Source organism: Myotis davidii, unplaced genomic scaffold (genome assembly GCF_000327345.1).
Source record: "Myotis davidii unplaced genomic scaffold, ASM32734v1 scaffold189, whole genome shotgun sequence".
Lineage (NCBI taxonomy): Eukaryota > Metazoa > Chordata > Mammalia > Chiroptera > Vespertilionidae > Myotis > Myotis davidii.
The window spans coordinates 5,901,205-5,912,754 of record NW_006383017.1 but is presented as its reverse complement, the minus strand read 5'-3'; the positions used below and the strand labels follow the sequence as shown (position 1 = coordinate 5,912,754).

General features: G+C 41.5%; 1 long non-coding RNA gene across 4 annotated transcripts in view; it reads right to left on the bottom strand.

Annotated features, from left to right (window-relative positions):
• Positions 1–11,550, bottom strand: part of LOC102771423 — a 271,101-nt gene that overhangs the window by 256,607 nt on the left and 2,944 nt on the right. The gene's annotated exons all lie outside the window — the stretch shown is intronic.

Sequence of the window (11,550 nt, the reverse complement as noted above, 5' to 3'; positions counted from 1 at the left end):
AGCTCCCACCCGCTCTTTTTTTTCTTTTTTTTTTTTTTTTTTTTTTTCTGGGCCAGCTTTAGCTTGAGGCTTGGCTCCAGCTCTTAGGGCTCCGCGGCTGAAGGTGTATTTCTGGCCTTTGCATACAATGTTGCGATCCAGCTGGCTGAAGTCCGGCGGTATTTGTTACAATGTTTGAAACACCAGGCTCAGAGGCCTGCAACCGTAGGCGGGGGACGTGGGTTTCCTCCGTCACTGAGGCAAGCAAGCCTCATGTTAGCTTCAAGCTGCCTGGCTGCCAGCCGCCATCTTGGCTAACAGTTAATTTGCATATCTCGCTGATTAGCCAATGAAAAGGGTAGTGGTCGTACGCCAATTACCATGTTTCTCTTTTATTAGTGTAGATATATATATTCACATACTCACTATATATATATATATGATTATTTTCAAACTCACCCTGAATGTTATATAAAAAGCTTAAGCTATACATAATTTATGAACAAAAAATGCCCATCATATGTATATGTATAAAAAACAACTCTTTAAAAAAAACAACTACTTTTCTCACTAAGAAAGTTACTTGTTCTTGTAAAAATGTTCAAACAATATGGAACTGGGTATCATAGAAATGTAGAAAGATAAAATATTTCCACAAGTCCCAGTTCTAGAGATCAGTCATCGATCCTAGTTTAATATATGTCCGTCTTTCTAAACTTTCTTCTGTGCATATTCTGTCCTGGCCCAGGCTGATGTTGTTGCTGTCTTATTTTGGTTTTGCTACTACAGGACCCAATTAGATAAACAACACCGTGACTTGCTTGCTTAATAATACTTCTTGGATATGTTTATGTGCTAAAAACAAAACAAAAAACAAGCCAGCTCTTCCTTATTCTTTAAAAATTGCCTAACATTTCATTGCACTTATTGTCTCCTGACGGTGGATTCCCTTCCATTTTCACCTGATTGGGGAAGTGGGGAGGAGAGGGCCTTGAACTGTATGTCTTGATCTTTGGAACCTCTGCCATTCCTGGACAGAAGGACCAAAGCCCCTGCTGAGCAGCCATTTCTCTTCTGCGACCTCTGTTTTGTTGGGAAAGACAGCATAGAGCCAAGAGAAGTTCTGTGAGGCCCAGATCTGTGTTAGGAACTAAAGAACTGAGCAGTCAGCTGTAAGAGTGTGGCTGCACAGAAACTGACGTGGGTGATATGTGTTGCTGTTGTAACCGGAATGCAGGCCCCACCACCGCTGGATGAGAGTTCCTGAAAGAAATGACATCTCCAAACACTTGCTCTTTGTAGCAGCACCTCTTGCACAGAGCCCAGCAGTAGCTGAGGCTTATCCAGTTATGCTTGCCATGTGTATAGTCAGACCTGTTTTTAATGAAGGAAAAAAAAGAAGCCAAGCCAATTATTTTGCCAACATCTGATAGGGACTTGACTAAGCACTAATTGCTAGGCTTACATTTCAGGAAGCATCCTATTTTGTGTTATCGGTGCCGAGTAATACCAGGGCAGTGCATGGCGAATATACTATTTATAACTGGGATTTATTTGATGTCACATAATCTCATTATCAGGTCAAGGTGATCCATGGCACAAATCTACGTTTTTGCACACTGATTTGGAAAACGAAGGTATTCTTCCTGGCCCCAGCCCGTCTCCATTGTCCTTGGCAGTCACTCTTTTGAAAGGTTCTTTGAAAACCTTCCTTGAAAACTTTCCTGATGAGCCTCCACACAGGCTCATCATGGGAAACTGAAATCCTGCACCCTTTGTAACTCCAAAGCAGGGCTCTGGGCATATGCTGTTTTTATAGCAAGGACCTCAACACGGTCTAAACAACACAAGGAAACTGAGCAGACCTAGGGGCCATGGGAGTTTAAAAAAATGGTTGCAGCAATAAGACCACTGAAGAGCCAGCCTTGTTAGTTAGGTGTATGAGTGGTTTGGGGTGTAGGAAAGACACTGTCTTCAACCCCACGTGACCTGCTGTCCAGAATCCAACCACATGTGACTGACACCCTAACCCAGACTTCCTATTGGCCTCCTCTCCCATTTGGCCCGATATCTAAATTTCTACTAATGTCTGAGTGTTCGCTCTTTGCGATTGCATCCCTAAGCATCCTGTATTAAGCTTAACAGAGCATCAAAACATATGATAGTCAGTACAATGTTATGGATTAAGAGTACAGGCCTGGAAGTCCGAAAGCCTGGCTTTGAATACCCACTCAGCTACTCACTAGCGTGCAACCTTGGCAGGCAGCTCCCCCTTTCTGTGCCTTCATCTCCTCCTGTGAAGAGTGGGGCTCATGGCGTTCCCATTTCATGGGGTGTCAGGGCTGCATACAGTATTACCCACTGTGCCTAGAAGTAGGAAGCAATCACTGAGGTTTATCATTATTATCAAATACTATTAGGACAGACAACTGACTAAGCATCATCTGGCACAGGAAATTACTATTTTGCACATGTAAAAATTGTTTACCATATAAAACAGGCTTTTAAAAAATGTCTTAGGCCAGGGGATTGTCAAGGGCGGGAGGAAAAAAAGGAGACATATGTAATACTCTTTGTAATTCTTTAAGCAATAAAAAAAAAAAAAATGTCTTAGCTGTTTTTAAAACTCTGCCAGAAAACAAGATTAGTGGTTGAAAGACTGCTACACTGATCATATGTGAAATGCTAATTTAAGCAGAGTGTGAGGGTGAGTAAAGCTGTTTTAAAAAATGAAAACAAAATCTAAAGGACAAAAAGACTAACAGCAAAGTTGAGTGTGAAAAACACACAGCGGAAGAACTACAAGTTTACACCTGGCTTGTCCTCCTTCCCAGGGGAATGAAGGCTCATGATGGGTGGGCTGGAGGGAGGTGGATGGGAGAGGAGTGGGAGGCTGCCGGCACCCCTCTCTACCACCTGAATCAGCACCCTCCCTGGCAGCTGGGTCCCAGTGGGATCGCCGATTGGAGCATTCAGAGACCACTTGCTCCATGCCAGCCACTATGCCACCGTGTTCACAGGTCCATTCATTCTCACAGCATCGCTATGAGGCAGGTAACTATGGTTACCCTGTTTTGGGGATATGGAAAGGATACAGGACCTGCCTACAGTGTTGGTCTCTTACTGGCCTGTGCTCAGAATCCTGAAGTAGCCTTTGGGGAAAGCCTGGAAATGTCTAGTCTAGGGAAAAAAATAAAAAGGAATCTTGATGAGATTCTCATTAAAGCAGGACTTGTGCCCCGTGAATAATGATACCGTCAGACACAGAGATGACCTTAGACATTCCTGAGATTTCACGTGAATGTGCGTGTTTGTGTGTGTGTGTATGAAACAAATACTTTTATAAATTAAAAGAAATACTCTAGAAACAATTTTGTGGTGATAGTTAATTCATCAACTTAACAAATATTAATTAAGTGCCTATTAGTATGGAGAACCCTTACTTTGGGGTCAAGTTCACAAAAAACCCTGAGACCAAGGGGATACAGCAGTGAGGGAGGTACATTTGCCCCTAACACAGGACACTAGGCAACAACAACAAAAGGTGTGGAACAAACTAGGACAGAAGTTCAGGGCTCAGTGGGCACATGGCATCCTGGGGCACCTCAATCTACTCTGAGAGTTATCAGATTCCATGCCAGCATTATCTCTAACAACTATCTATGTTGAATGTGCCCCTTTAGAGAATGGTGAAACTGTGTTCGCACACTTTGTATTGCTTTCTCGTTTGGCTTCAGTTTAAGAGCGAGTGGTTTGGTTCTGAGCTAGAAGTCCAGCACTCCCGAATCACGTGTAGTTGTGATGTTGAACTCTGGGCGTCAAGGTCTCATTGCACAGGATACCAGAGGGGGTGGAAAAGGTCTTCTGGAATGGCCGGCAAGGAGCACCTGGTGAGCAAACAGCTTTGTAGAATTGCCATAGCTAGTCATGACTATACAGAGCCACCTGAAACACTGGAACTTAACAACAGGCTCAAGAGAAGTTATTTAGAACTTTAGATTTAGTATTAAAAGAAAAAAATGTTCTGACAGGTCATATTCATCAGGCCAAGTACAGAGGCTGAATGATCAAGAACAAGTAGGTGAGCCCTGGCTGATATGGCTCAGTTGGTTGGAGCGTGGTCCCATACACCAAAAGGTCACAGGTTCAATTCCCAGTCAGTGTGTTTGGAGATGGCGGTTGATATTTCTCTTTCACATTGATGACTCTCTCTCTCTCTCTCTCTCTCTCTCTCTCTCTCTCTCTCTCTCTCCCCCTCCCTCTCTCCCTCCCTCTCACTAAAAATCAATGAATGTCCTCAGGTGAGGATTAAAAAAAGATTACAATTTGGTGACTGTCTTTATATTACTCGGCTACCCTGATTAATGGAGATCATAATAAGCTTTGGAGGTAACCAGACCCTAGTTCAAATCCCAGCTCAGCACAGCCTAGCTCTGTATTCTAGGCAAGTCCTTTAACTTGCTGAGTCTCATTTTCATCATATGTAAAATGGGGAGAATAAAACCCAGATGGCAGGACTGCTAGGAGGATTAAATAATTAGGAACTCAATGAAAAGAATCTTATTTTATTGTCATTAACAGTATAACTTCAGTATAACTTTCCATATACTCATTGGACATTAACATTATGTTTTCTGTACATTATGCTTTGCTTGAAGTCACTACTTGGAAAACTTTAAAAAAATACACTAGCCAGCAGTTCTCAACCTGTGGGTTGAGACCCCTTTGGGGGTCGAACGACCCTCTCACAGGGTCACCTAAGACCATCGGAAAACACATATATAATTACATGTTGTTTCTGTGATTAATCACTATGCTTTAATCATGTTCAATTTGTAACAATGAAATCAGGGGTCACCACAACATGAGGAACTGTATTAAAGGGTCGCGGCATTAGGAAGGTTGAGAACCACTGCACTAGCAGTTATTATTTGCAAATATCTTCTCCCATTTGGTTGGTTGCCTTTTTGTTTTGTTGATGGTTTCTTTTGCTGTGCAGAAGCTTTTTAGTTTGATGTAGCTCCATTCATTTATTTTTGCTTTACTTTCCTTACCTTTGAGGTCAAGTTCACAAAAAACCCTGAGACCAAGGTCCGTAAGTTTAGTGCATATGTTTCCTTCTCTGTATTTTATTGTTTCAGGTCTTATATTCATGTCTTTAATCCATTTTGAGTTAATTTTTGCATATGGTGTCAGGCGGTAGTCTACAAGGGGCTAATATCCAAAATATATAAAGAACTCATATATCTCAACAATAACATAAAACAAATAATCCAATTTAAAATTGGCAGAGAACCTGAATAGACATTTTTCCCCAAGAAGACATACAGATGGCCAACAGATATGTGAAAAGATGCTAACTTCACTAGCTATAAGAGAAATGCCAATCAAAACCTTGAGATAGCACCTCACACCTATTATAATGGCTATTATCAATAACAAAAATAAGTATTGGAGACTGTGCAGAGAAAAGGGAGCTGTTGTACACTGCTGGTGGGAATGGAATATAAACTGGTACAGTCTCTCTGGCAAACAGTATGGAGATTCCTAAATAATTTAAGAATAGAGCTACCATATGACCCAGCAGTATCTCTTCTATCTACTTGAAAAAAATTGAAATGACTTATTCTTAAAGATATATATACTCCTATGTTTACTGTAGCAATATTCACAATAGCCAAACATGGAAACAACCTAAGTGTCTTTCAACAGATGATTGGATAAAGATGTAGTACATATATGCAATGGAATACTACTCAGCCATAAGAAGATAAAATACTGCCATCTGCAACAACTTGTATCTTGAGAGCCATGCTAAGTCAGTCAGTTGGAAAAGGGCAAGAACTCATGGGGATATAAAACAGAAAGCAACAAATGAACAAAAAAACAACAAAAAAACAACAACAACTCATAGACAGACAACAGAATGGTGGTTACCAGAAGGTAGGGACAGCGAATAAAGAAATAAAGAGAGTAAAGGGGTGAAAATTATGGTGACAGAAGGAGACAAGACTTTGGGTGATAAGCACACAATGCAATATACAGATAATGTATGGTAGACTTGTACACCTGAAACGTATGTAATGTTATTAATTAATGCCACCCAACTAAATTTATTTTAAAAAATACTAGGGCCATTCACGCATGCGGCAAGAAAAGATGACATGGTGTTTCCCCACTTCCACTCTGCAAACAAGAAACTGGATCAGAGATGACACTGCCCAAGGTCAGAGAGTCCTGCCACAACCAGTTCCAATTCCCTGCTTGGTGTTTGCTCACCGGAATTCTGTGGTATCCATAGCATGGGCTTGTCTACCCCAGACGCCACCCACTGCTGACCACGGAGGAAACTTTTCACTCTGATTCTCGCCCCCAGGTCTCTCCTTGGCATTCAGGTGTGGGTTTCCCTCTCTGTGGAATAAATGGCTTTGCTTCAGATCTCCTTCCCGCTGTGTGCAGTGGAGTTCTGCAAACCAAGTCGAGTGTGAGAGCATTTTTCATATTTCCAGTGACCAGATGGTCTCTCCCTAGTGACTAATGTCAATCACCACTCCCCTGAGATCCAATTTTAATGAAGAATCAGCCAAAGGAGTCTTCCACTTAACCTACCATAACATTCAATTCCAGTAAAGCCTGGAAGAGGAAAACGGGCTAAGAACTGTCCCCGTTAACTCTGGGTAACCTCAAAAAGCTCTGCTTCTGCCAAGCTGGTGTGGCTCAGTGGTTGAGCGTCGAGCTATAAATATATATATAAAATCTCTACTTCTTTCAGAGCAAACTCTTGTGATGGGCTAATTTATTATAGAAACCACTTTTCCCCCTGAACTCAGGTAATTCGATATTCCTATTTATAGAACCAACCTCCAAATTGTGTGTGTGTGTGTGTGTGTGTGTGTGTGTGTGTAATAAAGAAGTCATTTTATCACAGTTGAACCAAAGTAGAGGGGTTATATTTATTCAATAAGCATTTTTTGAGAACCTACTATGTGCCAGACCTGTTCTAGGTGCTGAGGAAAAAGTTGTGAAATATCAATGAAGTAGCTAAGAAGTTATCATGAAATATTCAGCATTGGAAAAAGGAGTTAGAAAGGCAAAGAAAATTATACATATGAAAGAAAACTGAGGCAAGGGAAATACAAAGTAGCTTTGGTGACCTCGGGAGGTGACCAAGAGGCACCGTTTCTGAATTTCTTATCGTCAGTCAGTCTATTAATCCTTTCTCAAGTATATCATCTTGCAATTCTGTAGGTAATTTAGCCACCCTCCCCCAAACCAAACCTCCTCAAACCCAGCAACCTTCTGATCATTTATTCATTATATGTGATATAATAATTATGAACTTGAACTCAGCTGCTGAAACAGAAGTTGAATTATGTCTCTCACTTACTAGTACTTGGGGGACCCCTGTCAAATTATTTCACATCTTTAGACCATAAAATCCTTGTCTGTAACATGAAGCTACTGATACACCTGCTCATAGACCTGTTGTAAGAATTACACTTAATGCTTATATTAGCATGCAGTCTGGCATAAGGTAAGTACTAGATAAAATTTGATTATTATAACTATTATTATTCCTATAAAATATCTTAAACTTGAATTATTTAGATAGCTCAATTGTTCTATTCATATCTTATGATTTCAAACATCTTCCTAAGATTCCTTGAGACTTGTGTACAGCTGTAAATTCAGAGGCAAGATAATATACTTGAGAAAGGATTAATAGACTGACTGACGATGAGAAATTCAGAAACTGTGCCTCTTGGTCACCTCCCGAGGTCACCAAAGCTACTTTGTATTTCCCTTCCCTTCAGCTCTTGTGAAATGATTGGGTTATATCAGCAGCAATTTTAAACAACAGTAAACAAAGTTTGTCCTTTAAAACCAAATCCTAGAAAGTAAGCTAATGAGAGAATAAACAAAGAAGGCTTCTGTCCCTACGTATAAGAACTAGCTTCTCTTTATCAGGAGTGGTTTAAATGAAAATAGAGGAAAATTGTTCAATAGGAAATATTGAAAAGTGCTACTTTTAGTCCTTTATAAACTTTAATTTTTAGTGTGGTATAGTTGACATATAACATTATTTTAGTTTCGGCTGTACAACATAACGATTCAATATAAGAATATATTGTGAAATCATCAACAAAATTTTTCATTTCCTGTGATGAGACCTTTTAAGATCCACTCTCTTAGCAACTTTCCAATCTACAATAGAATATTATTAACTACAGTGACCATGCTATACATCACATTCCCCAGGACTTATTTTATAACTGGAATTCTGTACCTTTTGACCACCTTTGCCCATTTTGCCCACCCCCACCTCATGCAACCACCAGTCTGTTCTCTTTATCAGTTCATTTATTTTTTATTTGTTAGGTTCCATATAAGATCGTATATTATCTGTATGACTTATTTCACTTTTCATAATGCCCTTACGGGTCCATACATGTGGTCATAGATGGTAAGATTTCCTTCTTTATTTGATTTAAATATTTTTTATTGATCTCAGGAGGAAGGGAGAGGGAAAGATAGAAACATCAGTGAGAGAGAATCATTGATTGGCTGCCTCCTGCACGCCCTCTACTGGGGATTGGGCCAGCAACCAGGGCATGTGCCTAACCAGGAATCAAACCTGTGACCTCCTATTTCATAGGTCAACACTCAATCACTGAGCATGGCCGGCCAAGATTTCCTTATTTTTGATGATGGAATAATATATATAGCCCTCATTTTCTTTATCCATTCACCCATTCAGGAACACTTAGGTTATCCCATGCCTTGGGCATTTTAAATAATGTTGCAATGAACATGAGGGTGCAGGTATCTTTTCGAGTTAAGGTTTTTTAATTTCCTTCAGATAAATACCAAGAAGTAGAATTACTTGATCATATGGTAGTTCTTTTAATTTTTTGCAAAACTTCCATACCGTTACTAACAGTGCACAAAGGTTCCCTTTTCTCCACATCCTTGCAACACTTATTTTCCATCTTTTTTATAAAAGCCATTCTAACAGGTATGGGGTTGTATCTCATTGTGGTTTTGATTTGCATTGTCTTCTTTGAAAAAAGAACATTTACTCAGATCCTCTTTCCATTTTTTAATCAGATTGTGTGTGTGTGTGTGTGTGTGTGTGTGTGTGTGTGTGTTACTACTGAGTTATACGAGTTCTTTATATATTTTGGATATTAACCCCTTCTCTGGTATATAAGATGTGCACATATTTTCTTCCATTCCATAGGTTGCCTTTTCGTTTTGTGACTGGTGTCTTTTGCTGCACAGAAGCTTGTTAGTTTGATGTAGTCCCACTCATTTTTGGTGTTGTTGCCTTTGTTTTTGGTTGGTGTCAAATCCAAAGTGTCATCACCAAGACCGATGTCAGGGAGATCACCCCGTATGTTTCTTCTAGTTTATGATTTCAGGTCTTATGTTCAAGTCATTAATCAACTTTGAGCTAATTTTTGTGTGTGATGCAAGAAAGCGATCCAGTTTCTTTCTTTTGCGTGCGTGTGGCTGTCCAGTTTTCTCAAAAAAGTTATTGAAGAGATTATCCTTTTCCCATCGTACATTCTCAGCTCTCTGTCATAAATAAATGGACCATGTGTGCATAGGTTTACTTCTGGGTTCTCCATTCCGTTCCATTCACCTGAGTGCCTATCAAAGAGCTATGCATTTTAGCGATTTGAGAGTGTGAGTTCTACAATACTTTCCCTGAGAATCAGCTAATAGTTTGATTTCTTGACATTTTTCTGTTCCTTGCTAAACTCTCAGCAATTCCTTGATGCTGTGATTGTGAGGAATTTTATTGATAATGAGAAGAAAGATCTTGTATTAGAAGAAATGTATTTTATTTTTTAAAATATATTTTATTGATTTTTTACAGAGAGAAAGGGAGAGGGAAAGAGAGAGAGAGAGAGAGAGAGAGAGAGAGTGAGAAAGAAACATTGATCAGCTGCCTCCTGCACAGCCTGCCTGGGAATGTGCCCGCAACCAAGGCACATGCCCTTGACCCTGGACCCTTCAGTCCGCAAGGCGATGCTTTAGCCACTGAGCCAAACCAGTTAGGGCAGAAGAAATGTATTTTAGTGAATTACTTTGAAGGTTGAAGACAAATACTTAAATGTCATCTCTTAAAATTCTCTTATTGTGTACTGTGCAGGTGTTACTAGTTTACCGTCTTTATGCATCATTGTATACACCCGGGAATTATACACTTCAGGAATACAGTTGGACAATGGCAATAGTAGTCCATTTGGACTAACAACTTATTTAGGATATTCCAGTCCTGCCAAGTTATTTTTCCTTCTACCAGGAGAAATATATGCATTAATATTTCCAGAATAGTGGACATTTCTAGCATATTGGTATTTGGTCCCTGGTGTTGGCAATCTTAAGTATTTTCAACCCTGAGTGCCAGCCTAATAAGGGACAGGAAACTCTGGTTCTGGGAAACTTGGGCAAATGCACATGTGACATCTTTTACAAAAATTGTCATTTCTCTTGAAATTAGCACCTCCCATCTTCCTGAGGACTGGTAAAGGAAAAAGCGCTTTTGAACCCTCCGGGATTAGACAATTTACACGCAGACTCCCACATTCACAGACCAGCATCCTCCCTCTCTGGCTTACTTTCTGACTTTCAAATTTGCAGCCCAGGGCGGAGCGAGGTAAGTGTAGGTTGAAGTGTCAGCTTTGCGGGGCTGGAAGCATCTCTGGCAGAAGCGTGCGTAAGTGATTGAGAAATCCCTCTTGGGACTGGTGCTTCCCCCTGGGGCCAGGACTCTCCTCTGGCATTCGCCCCCCACCCCCCACATCTCTAACCCCTCCCCCACCCGGGCAGTCCGAGAGCCAAAGTCCCCGCCCCCTCTGGCTGCCAGGAGTGGTTCTTAACCTTTTTTGGGTCGGGACCTACCAAAAGCCATGGGCCCTCTCAGAATGGGACGAGAGTCTAGGAAATCATCACAACTAGAAAGTTTTTCGATACTTTCAGGAGGCCAAGGACTTGAAACACTCCCCAACTGTAAGATTAGGAACCCCATCCCTAAAATTCCTCACTTGGGGCGATTAGATAACAAATCTCGCCCCTACAGAGAGACTAAGAAGGGAAGGCGCTTCTGCACTGGGCCACTTTCACTTGCAAGAAACCAAAAAAGAAAAGGTTTGGAGAAGAGAAGAGGAAGGGGGAGACCGGGGAGGAGAGAAGAGGAAGAGGACTGTAGCCAAAAGATGGGAACGGACGAGAGAGAGAAGAGGAAAGCGAGAAATACGGGGAATTAGAGGGGCGCAGTGGGAGGAGGAGAGACCACGGAGGGGGTGGGGTGGAGGAAGGCCGATTCCGAGCGGCCTGGACAGCGAGCGCGGAGGAGAGAGGAGATTGGAAGGGGAAGGAAAGCAGGGAGGCGAGAGGACAGAGGAAACGAGAGACCGAGAGACCCGGAGAGGGGCTGCGAGCGCCAGGAAGGAGAGCCCGCAATCAGCTCTCTCCCCCGGGGCGGGGAGTCCCCGAAAAGCTCATCTCCACGAGGCGGCCAAGACCGCGACCCGCAGCCTCCGCGCTCCCGGCGCCTCTGGC